This window comes from Protopterus annectens, chromosome 2.part1, assembly GCF_019279795.1.
Source record: "Protopterus annectens isolate FY-2018-M chromosome 2.part1, PAN1.0, whole genome shotgun sequence".
Lineage (NCBI taxonomy): Eukaryota > Metazoa > Chordata > Ceratodontiformes > Protopteridae > Protopterus > Protopterus annectens.
In genome coordinates this window covers 460,736,510-460,752,982 of record NC_056729.1, presented here as the reverse complement: position 1 = coordinate 460,752,982, position 16,473 = coordinate 460,736,510, and positions in this window count along the sequence as shown.

Genomic DNA, 16,473 nt, shown 5'->3' with positions numbered 1-16,473 from the left:
TAAATGTGCAGGGTATCCCCCATCCAAGGTAGACACAAGTACTACAGTGGCTTTTCATCTGTTCTTGATTTTGCAGAATGGTCTGGTTTCAGATTTCATATCCTTCAGAAAATTCATACTAATACAAGACCTACTATTCTATTATCTTTCTAAGTTTATAAGACCAATATTTAAAAATGGTCCTTATTTTTGGGCCTTTGTCCCACTTCTATGTATGGCTTTGCTCTGATGGTGAGGTATGACAAATGTGTCAGGGCCATCAGTCAGCCAGAGTCATTTCAAATTGTGACATACTTGTTGCACCCCACTCCCCCATATAGTGACTCTGGATGTGTCCAAGCAAGGCAAGGAGCAGTTGTGCAGTGTAAATGTGCAGGGTATCCCCCCATGCAGTGTAAATGTGCAGGGTATCCCCCCATCCAAGGTAGACAAAAGTACTACTGTGGCTTTTCATCTGTTTTTGATTTTGCAGAATGGTCTGGTTTCTATCATATTTTTGTACTGTTGATTTATGCTTATTACTCAAAGTGCCTGTTGCTCTGTGTTTTAAGTAGCAATGCTTTAATGACCATCAGGTAAGCTTGTCTGAGATCTTAACATGCAAGTAAGCTTTAATAAGCATACTGTTAAAGAATTGCCAACATTGAAACCTTTCTGTTGTTGCCATGCAGAGAATACTTAACTAGATATTGTATAAGCATTGGGTATTGAAATGCATATGACAGTATTTGTAATAAAGGACAGGATTACATTATTTTAAGAAGCTTGTTACAATTGTTGGAGACTTCCAGTGATCTCTGAGGGCTTTACCCATAAACTAAACAGAATTCCATTCATGTGTGGTCCATAACCTGTACAGTAATCCTTTAAGCAATGTATCTTGAACTTGTTTGCTTTTCATTTTTTACTTTGATCATGTTTTCCCCATGTAACAAGTAGATAGTGGTCAGGCAGCAGGTCTTTTTTGAATAAACATTTTTACAAGTGGGGGTATCACAGAGATTGCTACTTTCAGCATGTTACTTGGTACTTTAATAAAGCTGAATATAAATTATAATGCAGTGCAAGGAGAAGCTGTTTGAGCTGAGTGCTGCATGTTTTTCTTATACTTGATTTTGACTGGCATTCCAGTAATTTATTTAAAAAGTAATTTATTTTATCATGCCTCACAACCTTTTTGTTTCCATCTAGATATTAAGTAAGTTGTCAAGCAGCCAATGCATTGAAATATTTTTATTCTTTTACACTTTATTTGTCTTGATTGGACTCTCATAATGAGGGTTTGGCACCCAGGGCAGCATATTTAATTAATGTTTAGTTTTTGTCGTTTTGAGCATAGCTCATCCCCTTTCTAGTTGTCCGCACCCCTTCCCATTGACCACACCCATTTGGCTATCTCCTGCAGCCCCCCCTTTGATTTGAAGTCACCAGCCGCCACTGCTCTGAACTAACCATTGTGAAGCCTACAATGGTTATAGAGGAGTACTACTTGCATGGGCAGTCTACTCCAGTCAGCACTTTAGGATGTACCTTATTCCAAATACCTTTGGCTTAGGTTAACCTTGATTGGGAAGGTGGAAAAGGAAGCAAGCAAGTACGTGTGTTTCAGAATATCCCTGCAGATCTCCTGATAGGGAATGATTTTGATAATGCAGTACCTTGTATGCATACAGTTACATGCAGTCAGGCATGGAGACAGGCATGTGGGTCTGGTATCCTGGAGGGACCCAGACAGACTGCACACTTGAAGCCTGGACTGGTGAGGTGGTTACTTCAGAGAGGGAGCAACCCTGTAGCAATGAGACTGAAGGTGACCCACAGCTGCTGGTGGATACTGATATTCCCTTTGACAGAGTGACTGCAAGGACAGAGGTGAGTAGTAGTACCCAGGCTGACAGTGAGACACCACTGTCAGAGGATACCAGACTTCCTGTGGAAGGGGAGCTGGGAAGGTTTACAAAGAGAGAGTTGAGACAGGCTCAGCTCTCAGACCTTACATTACAAAGCTTGAGGGAGGTAGCTAGGGAGGTGCCTGATTCTCAATGAAAATGGGAATCTGTATACTGGAAAAAAGGGTTACTGTATAGAGACTGGACCCCTCAGGTAGGGCTAGAGGGTGAGAGAATGCAACAGTTAGTAATGTCCACAGCCAACCATAAGGCACTTCTAGCCATATCCCATGACATTCTATTTGCAGGTCATATGGGCATATGGGCATAAAGTGTGACAGACATATTATGTGGAACTTTTATTAGCGTGCAATTTTCAGGGATGTAACAGGCTACTGGAGGACCTGTGAGTTGTGCCAAAATGTAGGCAAGGCAGAAGAAAAGGTCAAAGCTCCTTTGGTGCCTTTGCCTGTGATTGAGGAACCATTTCAGGGGGTAGCAATGGATATTGTGGGGATTCTGAGTACCCCAAGTTCCACATTGAAGAATTTTATCCTAATGGCATTAGATTATGCTACCAGATACCCTGATGCAATGCCTCTGTCCTCCTTTGAGACATAAAAGGTGGCAAATGCTTTGTTAGAGGTTTTCAGCAGGGTAGGTTTCCCAAAGGAAATACTGACTGATAAAGGTGCCAGTTTCATGTTAGACCTGCTGACGTGTGGGAGCGCTTTGGGGTGAAGCACCTAAAGACTAATGGTCTGGTGGAGAGGTTAATCTCTACACTAAAGACCATGCTACGGGCATTTGTAGACCAGTTTAAGTGAGAGTAGGACAAATATTTGCCCCATCTGTTGTTTGTGTACAGAGAGGTGCCCCAGGAATCCACAGGTTTTTCACTCTTTGAGTTGCTGTATGGGCATAGGGTGAGGGGACGTCTAGATCTGATTCGCAATGAGTGGAATGATGGGTGTAAATCCCACAAGGAGTCTGTTGTGGCATATGTCCTAAACCTCGGGATAAGGCTCAGGGAACTCATGGGCCTAGCCCAGGAACACCTAGCAGAAGCCCAACAGCAGAAAAAGGTCTGGTATGACAGGAAAGCTTGAGCCAGAGAGTGTGCTGTGTGGCAGCAGGTTATGGTTCTCATTCCTGTTAGACACCACAAGCTGCAGGCAGCTTGGTAGGGACCCTTCCAATTGGTAAGTAAGGTCAGTGATCTTAACTACCTGGTAGCACCGCTAGGCAGGAGGTGGGGTTCACAAACTGTATCATGTTAACATGATGAAACTTTACCAAGATAGAGAGGCCCTTGTGCTAAGTATTTGCAGTAGGAGACAGGAGGAGTCTGAGGGAGATCTATGGCTACAGGGAGCCAGCTAGCAAAATCCCAAGTTACTATGGTGGAGCCTAGGGTTTCAGTCATATGATATTACAGTGCAACACTGTAATGGGGTCAGCAATGCAAAGGCAGCTGGGATCTCAAGACAGGGCATGGGGTAATGTATTCTCAGATATGCTCATCCCTCTCAAGCAACGTTTTTCAAGGGTCACTTGAAAAACTAGCTTGAGTCATCAAAGGGGGTGGGGTGACAAAAGGAGGTACTGCCAGCACACCTAGCTGAAATTTTGTAAATAATTATGTCATTTGTAAATATCAAACTAATTTATATAAGATGCTTGTGTTAGAAATGTATTAGAACTGTATGTCATGTGTATATCAAACTGGTCTGTAGAGATATTTGTGTTGAAAAGGTATTTGTAAAGTGTTTGTGCTTAAAATGTATACACAGTGTGCCCTACTGGAAGAGAACAGAAATGTACATGCACTATTGTAACTGTTTAAATGTATATGTTAACAGAGGAAAATGGAAGGTTAACCTCAGTTTAGCAAACTTTAGAAAATAATTGAAATTAAACCACTTTATAGGCTTGGCCATAAAGAGGCTATCTGACAGGTTTCAATGCAGCTAGAGACGCAATGTGTACAAGGAAGCTTTCTGTATTATCTTTGGGGTGAACTAATTAATACTTTGGAAACATGAAGGAATGCAATTGTTTTATGACTTCTAGCACCTCCCAAAGATCTGCAAAAACCCTTGACTGAGTATTTTTACAGATAGATGCTAAATACTGTCAGCTGCCAACAATGCAGGGTTGCATTAGAACTAGAAGTCAGATAACCAGCAATGATATTATTCTGCAAGCTATAACTCTCTTAGATTCAGTCAGGAATATAATGACGCTTAGTTTAGATATTGTTTTCTTTATTTGTGTGAGCCTGTACTGCAATGCTATTTTAAATATGCCCTGTGGTTTTGAGCTCTGATGTCACTGTGAATATATACTGAGTATTTTCTTGTTTGTATATTTATTATTAAATATATTTAAACCTTTCATTGTGACTGATCTGTGTAGAGATATTTAAGTTTTGAGAGTACTTGCATATTTATTTGGTGACACTGTGTGGGCCACTCCTAATGGCTTGGTCTTGGTCAAACTGCCATTTGTATTAATATTAATATTACACAGTAAAACTGGACACCCTTTGTTAAAGGCCCTAAAATAGCTGATAAGGATTGACTGGTGGCAGTTGTAACTACATTATAGTCTGGGCAGAAAGGAGCATAGCTAGTAAACCTGTGCCAGCCTTTCCCAGGTGTGCGCGTGTGTGTGTGTGTGTGTGTGTGTGTGTGTGTGTGTGTGTGTGTGTGTGTGTGTGTGTGTTTGTGTGTGTGTGTGGGTGCATGAGTGTGTGTGTAAATCAAACCTCAAAGAGTATATTTGTCAGCTACTTGGGCAAGTACACAAAACACTGGTTAGACAATGAGGGTGCTGGAGATCTTGGCTTGGTCACACAACTGAAATCTCAACTGTATTGCTCTGCCAGTAGGGAGTGTTATTGGAGATGTGGAGAAAGAGGGAGAAACCAGCCCCAGACTGACTGTGGTCTCTGTGTGCTCTTAAGGAAAATTGCACTTGATGCAGTGAGCTGCGTCTGGAAATACTGTTTATGTACCTGTTATCTTCCCAGTGAATGTCCCCCACTGTTGCTTGTGGTGAGGATTGAGGCTCCTTGATTACTGGTTAGCAGTGGTGAGTCATGATACATAGTACAGTTAACACCCAAATTCAGTGGTGGCTGGTGACTTCAAATCAAAGGGGGGGGGGCTGCAGGAGACAGCTTAATGGGTGTGGCCAATGGGAAGGGGTGTGGTCAACTAGAAAGGGGAGGAGCTATGCTCAAAACCACAAACACTGGAACTTTAATTAACTACGCTGCCCTGGGTGCCAAACCATCATTATGAGTCTCCAATCAAGACAAATGAAGTGTAGAAGAAAAACAAATATTTTAATGCACTGGCTGCATGACAGCTTACTTAATATCTAGATGGAAACAAAAAGGTTGCAAGGCATAAAAAAAATTACTTTTTAAATACATTACTGGAATGCAGTCAAAGTCAAGTATAAGAAAAACAAGCAGCACTCAACTCAAACCACATTTCCTTGCACTGCAGTTCTAATTATAATTTATATTTAGCTTTATTAAAGTACCAACTAACATGCTGAAAGTAGCAATCTCTGTGATATCCCCACTTGTAAGAATGTTTCTTATCCAAAAGAGACCTGCTGCCTGGCAACAACTATCTACTTGTTTCATGGGGAAAATCTAATCAAAGTAAGAAATGAACAGCAAGCAAGAAACAAGCTCAAGATAAATTGCTTAAAGGATTACTGCACAGGTTATGGACCACACATGATAGAGTGGCATTCTATTTAGTTTACGGGTAAAGCCTGCAAAGACGACTGCAAGTCTCCAACAAAAGCAATGAGCTTCTTAAAATACTGTAATCCTGTCCTTTATTACAAATACTGTCACATGCATTTCAATGTAAGTATTCTCTGCATGGCAACAACAAAAAGGATTTCAATTTTGGTAATTCTTTAACAGTATGCTTATTAAAGCTTATTTACATCTTACAATCTCAGACAAGCTTATCTGATGGCCATGCAAGCATTGCTACTTAAACACAGAGTAGCAGGCACTTTCTGAATACTAAGAAGCATAAATCAACAGTATAAAAATATGACAGAAAACCAGAACATTCTGCAAAATCAAGCAAGGACAGATGAAAAGCCACTGTAGTACTTCTGTCTACATTGGATGGCAGGATATTCTGCACATATACACTGCATAACTGCTCCTTGCCTTGCTTGGACACATCCAGAGTCACTAAATGGGGGAGTGGGGTGCAACAAGTGTGTCACTATTTGAATTGTCTTTGGATGACTGTGATGTCCCTGACACATTTGTCATACCTCTCAACCTCAGAGCAAGAAATCTGGACAAAGCCATACATAGAAGTGGGACAAATGCCCAAAATAAGGACAATATTTAAATATTGCTCTTATAAACTTTCTAATAAAATAGTAGGTCTTGCATTAGTATGAATTTTCCGAAGGGTATGAAATCTGAAACTCAAATGTCTGTCATTATTTTCTAACTTCAATCTTTAATGATTTGCCTCTAATTTGCCAGAAAAACACAATTTTATGAAAAATGGACCAAAAATGTGATGCAAAAATATAAAGTAGCCACACAATACAGCTGGGAACCTGTCAAAGAAAGGCCACTTTTTTAATATTAGTACTGTTAACTTGAGCAACTGACAAAATAAACGAATCTACATGCATTTCTTAAATAAAAGTAATCGATAACTCTGATTGTTACAGTTATTATTTAATTGTAAACCCTCCACGTTTTCTTCCAAAATTGCCATTTTGTGGAGGGATTATTAGAGGGAGAGTAACATTTTGAGCCCAAAATCGGGGACAGTTGAGCGGTTTGGATATGCCTAATTCTATAATGCAATTTATATGAAACCAAATCAGTCTTCTTGATCCCTACCTGGACAACATGTAGCTTTGAGCAACTGATCAGTGGATTGTTTGAATTAAGTGGTTGATCTTAGTACAAGATATTCTTTACCCTTCTATCGGGACCCAGCTATACCTTATATAATAATCTTTGCCCTCCTGGAAGACCTGAACTGTATCCAGTACCCCCCTCCAAGACATTAGTCAGGGATATCATCCTATATCAAAAGGAAAGACTGCCTAAATATTCTTTACCCTTCTATCGGGACCCAGCTATACCTTATATAAGAATCCTTGCCCTCCTGGAAGACCTAAACTGTATCCAGTACCCCCCTCCAAGACATTAGTCGGGGATATCATCCTATATCAAAAGGAAAGACTGCCTAAGTATGTTCATGCTATATGTTTGACCCTAAACATTCTACCTGCGTGCCTAGCCTTCCTACCTGCCCTGGACTACCAGAAGCCATCACCAGTCCCCTACATCTTTCTGACCAGACCCTCATCCCTATACCGCCATTACTACCACTGTTTTTCCTATCTCTTCTCCCTCAATACTGCTTCTGTCTTTCTTACTTTTATTCCTTTCTCTATCCCATTACTAAACCTTTGCCTACTACGTGACTCCCCTCTACTTGTTGTTTTTCCTTCTTTGGCTCTTTCCTAAACTAATCTGGTTTTACTGCCCTCTACCTGGATCTTTACTCTATTATATACACTTTTCTTTCCCCTGGCCAAACTACCCCCTACTGAAACCTGTCTACTGCACATCTGCTTATAATATACCCAATTACTTCTTACTATTTATACTACCCGTTTTAACTTACCTACTGTTATTCTGCCTGACTGATTATTTCCTCTCAGCAATTTTCTACTCCTTTGGCTCCTGCTACTACTCTTATCTTATTTCCCTGCCAGATCTTTACCTACCTATTTTACTCTCCTACCTCACCTACACTTAACTGTCCACTCACCCCCCACCTCATCAGGCCACCCTCCCTACTCTCAATACTCTTCCCCCATTGCTTATTTTTCCCGCCTATCCCCCAGACCTGTGCCCTTCCCCCTTACCTCTCCCATCCCTCCTACGCAACCTTATAAATATCTCCCCAAATCCCCGGACGCCATCTTTAGTCCATACCACTGGCCTGGCTGCTGTGCGTCTCCTGTCTGTGCGGGTAGGATAACTAGGGTGAACTACATGCAAAGATTTTGTTTCTAGTTATTCCTGTATTTAGCATTTTTTACGATTTATTAATGACTGGTATGCAGTAGGTTATTTGTTTAAAGGACGCGACTCTGTTTATAGCGTGCCACTGGCGTCGCTGCTTCTCCATGCCTTTTTCATCGATAATGATTCCAGCAAAGTTTGAGCTAATGTGGTGCTGTGTATGAATGCGTTAAATACTATTTTTGGAGGTTAAATCTCTCTGCATACACTGTTGTGTACTTATCGTGGATGTGCCATAGACTGTTTAATAGATCTTTTTCTTAATTAATCCTGCATCATACGCATTAGTTATTCAATTGTTGTTAAATGCTGCCTTTATGCAATGTACCTATGGTAGTAGCCAAAAGCTAACAGCGTTTTTCCCTCTCCATACCTCCCTATCTGATTAGTATTACAACTATGGTTTATCATAGTAACTAATTAATATTAGTTCTTTACACTTGTTTATTATTGAATTACGGAGGTGCCTCAGTTTGTTTAACGCTACAGTAGCGTTACTGCAGATCTGTGTAGGCTCAGGCTTACCCACTAGTTTTTGTGCCTTTTTCAAAGGAATTATGTTACCTGTTGTACTCTGGCTATAATTATACTGTTTTTTTTTTTACTTCTGGTCTTCATCACCAAATGTTAACTCAGTGATTTTAGTCTGACATAGTACTGAGCATTTTAACCTTGTTGTATAACTGAAAAGGGGTCTACTATAGCGTTCAACGCTAGTTACCTTGTTTTCTTTACAACGCTCCATAGTAGCATTTAGCGATACTTAATTGGACTCTAATACTGAATTTTTTTTCTGCATTTTTTTTCAAATGTGTTGTGGTCATTTTTACTGAGTTTTCTTTACAACGCTCTATAGTAGTGTTTAGTGATACTTAATTGGACTCTAATACTGAGTACAGCGCTCTTAACTGTTTACCATATGTAAATGGGAATGTGTACAAACTGTTTTTTCACTTGTGAAAGTCATGTTTATTTTAGAAGTGTTTCACAAAACAGTTTAACTTCATATTTTTGTTGCATTTTACAAATACTTTCTTGTTCTCTCTTCTCTATCTGTCTCTCTCTCTCTACCAGATATTCTTTACCCTTCTATCGGGACCCAGCTATACCTTATATAAGAATCCTTGCCCTCCTGGAAGACCTGAACTGTATCCAGTACCCCCCTCCAAGACATTAGTCAGGGATATCATCCTATATCAAAAGGAAAGACTGCCTAAATATTCTTTACCCTTCTATCAGGACCCAGCTATACCTTATATAAGAATCCTTGCCCTCCTGGAAGACCTGAACTGTATCCAGTACCCCCCTCCAAGACATTAGTTGGGGATATCATCCTATATCAAAAGGAAAGACTGCCTAAATATTCTTTACCCTTCTATCGGGACCCAGCTATACCTTATATAAGAATCCTTGCCCTCCTGGAAGACCTGAACTGTATCCAGTACCCCCCTCCAAGACATTAGTCGGGGATATCATCCTATATCAAAAGGAAAGACTGCCTAAATATTCTTTACCCTTCTATCGGGACTCAGCTATACCTTATATAAGAATCCTTGCCCTCCTGGAAGACCTGAACTGTATCCAGTACCCCCTCCAAGACATTAGTCGGGGATATCATCCTATATCAAAAGGAAAGACTGCCTAAGTATGTTCATGCTATATGTTTGACCCTAAACATTCTACCTGCGTGCCTAGCCTACCTACCTGCCCTGGACTACCAGCAGCCATCACCAGTCCCCTACATCTTTCTGACCAGACCCTCATCCCTAGCCATTATTACTACCACTGTTTTTCCTATCTCTTCTCCCTCAATACTGCTTCTGTCTTTCTTACTTTTATTCCTTTCTCTATCCCATTACTAAACCTTTGCCTACTACGGCTCCCCTCTACTTGTTGTTTTTCCTTCTTTGGCTCTTTCCTAAACTAATCTGGTTTTACTGCCTCTACCTGGATCTTTACTCTATTATATACACTTTTCTTTCCCTTGGCCAAACTACCCCCTACTGAAACCTGTCTACTGCACATCTGCTTATAATATACCCAATTACTTCTTACTATTTATACTACCCGTTTTAACTTACCTACTGTTATTCTACCTGACTGATTGTTTCCTCTCAGCAATTTTCTACTCCTTTGGCTCCTGCTACTACTCTTATCTTATTTCCCTGCCAGATCTTTACCTACCTATTTTACTCTCCTACCTCACCTACGCTTAACTGTCCACTCACCCCACCTCATCAGGCCACCCTACTTATACTCTTCCCCTATTGCTTATTTTTCCCGCCTATCCCCCAGACCTGTGCCCTTCCCCCTTACCTCTCCCATCCCTCCTACGCAACCTTATAAATATCTCCCCAAATCCCCGGATGCCATCTTTAGTCCTTACCACTGGCCTGGCTGCTGTGCGTCTCCTGTCTATGCGGGTAGGATAACTAGGGTGAGCTACATGCAAAGATTTTGTTTCTAGTTATTCCTATATTTAGCATTTTTTACGATTTATTAATGACTGGTATGCAGTAGACTATTTGTTTAAAGGACGCGACTCTGTTTATAGTCACAGGGTCATATGGCGCTTCTGCTTCCCCATGCCTTTTTCATCGATAATGATTCCAGCAGAGTTTGAGCTAATGTGGTGCTGTGTATGAATACGTTAAATACTATTTTTGGAGGTTAAATCTCTCTGCATACACTGTTGTGTACTTATCGTGGATGTGCCGTAGACTGTTTAATAGATCTTTTTCTTAATTAATCCTGCATTATACGCATTAGTTATTCAATTGTTGTTAAATGCTGCGTTTATTTATGTAATGGTAGTAGCCAAATGCTAACAGCGTTTTTCCCTCTCCATACCTCCCTATCTGATTAGTATTACAATTATGGTTTATCATAGTAACTAATTAATATTAGTTCTTTACACTTGTTTATTATTGAATTACGGAGGTGCCTCAGTTTGTTTAACGCTACAGTAGCGTTACTGCAGATCTGTGTAGGCTCAGGCTTACCCACTAGTTTTTGTGCCTTTTTCAAAGGAATTATGTTACCTGTTGTACTCTGGCTATAATTATACTGTTTTTTTTTTTACTTCTGGTCTTCATCACCAAATGTTAACTCAGTGATTTTAGTCTGACATAGTACTGAGCATTTTAACCTTGTTGTATAACTGAAAAGGGGTCTACTATAGCGTTCAACGCTAGTTACCTTGTTTTCTTTACAACGCTCCATAGTAGCATTTAGCGATACTTAATTGGACTCTAATACTGAATTTTTTTTCTGCATTTTTTTTTCAAATGTGTTGTGGTCATTTTTACTGAGTTTTCTTTACAACGCTCTATAGTAGTGTTTAGCGATACTTAATTGGACTCTAATACTGAGTACAGCGCTCTTAACTGTTTACCATATGTAAATGGGAATGTGTACAAACTGTTTTTTCACTTGTAAAAGTCATGTTTATTTTAGAAGTGTTTCACAAAACAGTTTAACTTCATATTTTTGTTGCATTTTACAAATACTTTCTTGTTCTCTCTTCACTATCTCTCTCTCTCTACCAGATATTCTTTACCCTTCTATCGGGACCCAGCTATACCTTATATAAGAATCCTTGCCCTCCTGGAAGACCTGAACTGAATCCAGTACCCCCCTCCAAGACATTAGTCAGGGATATCATCCTATATCAAAAGGAAAGACTGCCTAAATATTCTTTACCCTTCTATCGGGACCCAGCTATACCTTATATAAGAATCCTTGCCCTCCTGGAAGACCTGAACTGTATCCAGTACCCCCCTCCAAGACATTAGTTGGGGATATCATCCTATATCAAAAGGAAAGACTGCCTAAATATTCTTTACCCTTCTATCGGGACCCAGCTATACCTTATATAAGAATCCTTGCCCTCCTGGAAGACCTGAACTGTATCCAGTACCCCCTCCAAGACATTAGTCGGGGATATCATCCTATATCAAAAGGAAAGACTGCCTAAGTATGTTCATGCTATATGTTTGACCCTAAACATTCTACCTGCGTGCCTAGCCTACCTACCTGCCCTGGACTACCAGCAGCCATCACCAGTCCCCTACATCTTTCTGACCAGACCCTCATCCCTATACCGCCATTACTACCACTGTTTTTCCTATCTCTTCTCAATACTGCTTCTGTCTTTCTTACTTTTATTCCTTTCTTTATCCCATTACTAAACCTTTGCCTACTACGTGGCTCCCCTCTACTTGTTGTTTTTCCTTCTTTGGCTCTTCCTAAACTAATCTGGTTTTACTGCCCTCTACCTGGATCTTTACTCTATTATATACACTTTTCTTTCCCCTGGCCAAACCACTCCCTACTGAAACCTGTCTACTGCACATCTGCTTATAATATACCCAATTACTTCTTACTATTTATACTACGTTTTAACTTACCTACTGTTATTCTACCTGACTGATTGTTTCCTCTCAGCAATTTTCTACTCCTTTGGCTCCTGCTACTACTCTTATCTTATTTCCCTGCCAGATCTTTACCTACCTATTTTACTCTCCTACCTCACCTACGCTTAACTGTCCACTCACCCCCCACCTCATCAGGCCACCCCCCCTACCCCCCCTACTCTTCCCCCTCTTGCTTATTTTTCCGCCATCCCCAGACCTGTGCCCTTCCTCCTTACCTCTCCCATCCCTCCTACGCAACCTTATAAATTTCTCCCCAAATCGCCGGACACCATCTTTAGTCCTTACCACTGGCCTGGCTGCTGTGCGTCTCCTGTCTGTGTGGGTAGGATAACTCGGGTGAGCTACATGCAAAGATTTTGTTTCTAGTTATTCCTGTATTTAGCATTTTTTACGATTTATTAATGACTGGTATGCAGTAGGCTATTTGTTTAAAGGACGCGACTCTGTTTATAGCGTCATACTGGGTCCATGCTTCTGCTCCCATGCCTTTTCATCGATAATGATTCCAGCAAAGTTTGAGCTAATGTGGTGCTGTGTATGAATGCGTTAAATACTATTTTTGGAGGTTAAATCTCTCTGCATACACTGTTGTGTACTTATCGTGGATGTGCCGTAGACTGTTTAATAGATCTTTTTCTTAATTAATCCTGCATTATACGCATTAGTTATTCAATTGTTAAATGCTGCCTTTATGCAATGTACCTATGGTAGTAGCCAAAAGCTAACAGCGTTTTTCCCTCTCCATACCTCCCTATCTGATTAGTATTACAACTATGGTTTATCATAGTAACTAATTAATATTATTTCTTTACACTTGTTTATTATTAAATTACGGAGGTGCCTCAGTTTGTTTAACGCTACAGTAGCGTTACTGCATATCTGTGTAGGCTCAGGCTTACCCATTAGTTTTTGCGCCTTTTTCAAAGGAATTATGTTACCTGTTGTACTCTGGCTATAATTATACTGTTTTTTTTTTTACTTCTGGTCTTCATCACCAAATGTTAACTCAGTGATTTTAGTCTGACATAGTACTGAGCATTTTAACCTTGTTGTATAACTGAAAAGGGGTCTACTATAGCGTTCAACGCTAGTTACCTTGTTTTCTTTACAACGCTCTATAGTAGCATTTAGCGATACTTAATTGGACTCTAATACTGAATTTTTTTTCTGCATTTTTTTTCAAATGTGTTGTGGTCATTTTTACTGAGTTTTCTTTACAACGCTCTATAGTAGTGTTTAGCGATACTTAATTGGACTCTAATACTGAGTACAGCGCTCTTAACTGTTTACCATATGTAAATGTGAATGTGTACAAACTGTTTTTTCACTTGTGAAAGTCATGTTTATTTTAGAAGTGTTTCACAAAAGAGTTTAACTTCGTATTTTTGTTGCATTTTACTAATACTTTCTTGTTCTCTCTTCACTATCTCTCTCTCTCTCTACCAGATATTCTTTACCCTTCTATCGGGACCCAGCTATACCTTATATAAGAATCCTTGCCCTCCTGGAAGACCTGAACTGTATCCAGTATCCCCCTCCAAGACATTAGTCGGGGATATCATCCTATATCAAAAGGAAAGACTGCCTAAGAATGTTGATGCTATATGTTTGTCCCTAAACATTCTACCTGCGTGCCTAGCCTACCTACCTGCCCTGGACTACCAGCAGCCATCACCAGTCCCCTACATCTTTCTGACCAGACCCTCATCCCTATACCGCCATTACTACCACTGTTTTTCCTATCTCTTCTCCCTCAATACTGCTTCTGTCTTTCTTACTTTTATTTCTTTCTCTATCCCATTACTAAACCTTTGCCTACTACGTGGCTCCCTCTACTTGTTGTTTTTCCTTCTTTGGCTCTTTCCTAAACTAATCTGGTTTTACTGCCCTCTACCTGGATCTTTACTCTATTATATACACTTTTCTTTCCCCTGGCCAAACTACCCCCTACTGAAACCTGTCTACTGCACATCTGCTTATAATATACCCAATTACTTCTTACTATTTATACTACCCGTTTTAACTTACCTACTGTTATTCTACCTGACTGATTGTTTCCTCTCAGCAATTTTCTACTCCTTTGGCTCCTCCCACTTCGTTCGCCCTGTGGGCTCACTCCGCTCCCCTCCCTGCCCCCAAATCTCACCCACCCCTGGGACCTCTACATTTATTCCCACATAACCACTCCCTCCACAACCTGAACCAATCAGAATTTGTTCCTCTCTCCACCCACTCTACAATAGTCTCCTCCCTCACCCACCCATTACCACACTGAACATATATCTATTAGATACACTCTCTTACTCAACTCAACATGTCCTACACTCACCTTCCTCTCCTACTACTAATTCTTTTAACTATTCTTTCCTCTACCTACCTCATAACCTACTATGAGCAACCTTTACATCCTACTTTTAGCATCCCACACAAACACACTCTAACTACCCTCCCAACTACACTTATAACCCATCTCTGTCCCATATACAGCAACTCATATCTTGAACCCAAATACCATCGTCTCTCACATATCAAATACCTTATTCATACACTCACAAAGCACATCTACTGCTTCAAGCCCTCACAGTTAACTCACCTTATACAATGTTTGTCATTAATTGATGGAGACATACACCCCAACCCAGGCCCAGACACCTTTGTACTATCCCCTAATTCCCAACAAATGAAAACTATGTCTACACCACATACTAAACCTCCCAAATCTCTCTCTATAGCTCATCTTAACATCCGTAGCATATGCAATAAAGTTACTGCTCTACATGCCCTACTAGAAGTCCAACAATTTGACATTCTCTGTCTTACTAAAACCTGGCTTAAACCCACAATAAAAGACAATGAAATTATCCCCCCCTGGCTATAACATCCTAAGACAAGACTGTCTTAATAAAAAAGGGGGCGGAGTAGCTATACTCTTCAAAACTGGACTAGAAGTAAGTAAAACTATTCATACCCCTCCAAACAACACTCATGGTGACATTCTTATCTCCAAACTCGCCCTCAACCCACACAAAACTATAAATATTATCTGCACTTATCTTCCCCCAGGCAACAATCCCCCCATATTAGAAGACCTACTAAACTGGTTCTCGATTAATCTCCTTCAAGAAACTATATTATTAGGTGACTTTAATATCGATTGGAACATATGCAAACAAACTAATCCATCTACCCTTATTAACCTACATGGATTCCATCAACCCATTAACTCAACAACTAGAACAAATAAAAGCAATAATAAAGAAACCATACTTGACTTGATCTTGACAAATAGTCCCCAACAAAAGTATTCAACAGGAACCCTCCCAGATGACCTTAGTGACCACTCGCTAACATACATTATTAGGCACAAAACACATCTAGCAACACCTCCCATAATTCGCTTATCTCGCAGCAAAAAACATTTTGACCCCCATCAGTTTCAATATGAACTTAGCCTAGTTAACTGGTTACCTCTAAAAACTCTCCCAATAGATGACGCTGTTAACCACTTTAATAAAACCTTTCTTACTATTCTTGATCATCATGCCCCCATGCGTTCAATACACATGAAATGTAAGACAGCTCAATGGCTTACAAGCAACACTAAACAACTTATCCTTAGTAGGAATAAAGCCTGGACTAAATGGCGAACCACTAAAGACTCTTTTGATCACCTTAGCTTCAAACAAAAAAGAAACATGACTAAACTAGCTATCATACAAGATAAAAAGAACTTTCACACACAGCTACAGCAATCCTCCCACCACCAACCACAAAAATTCTGGAAATCTATTACCTCACTATCCCGCAAAGTTGAAACTCCCAGTCCACTAGGCTCCTGCCCTGACTCTCCCTTACAAACAGCAAATGCATTCAATAACTTCTTTTCTTCTACAATACTTAATCTAGCTAACCAACAAAGCCCAGACCCCTCACTACTAGGTAACCCAAGCTGCACTCCACCACTATTTCAACTTAAACCCATACCCACTCCCTATATTTTACTTACTTCATAAACTTAAACCTTCAACCCCTCAGCCGA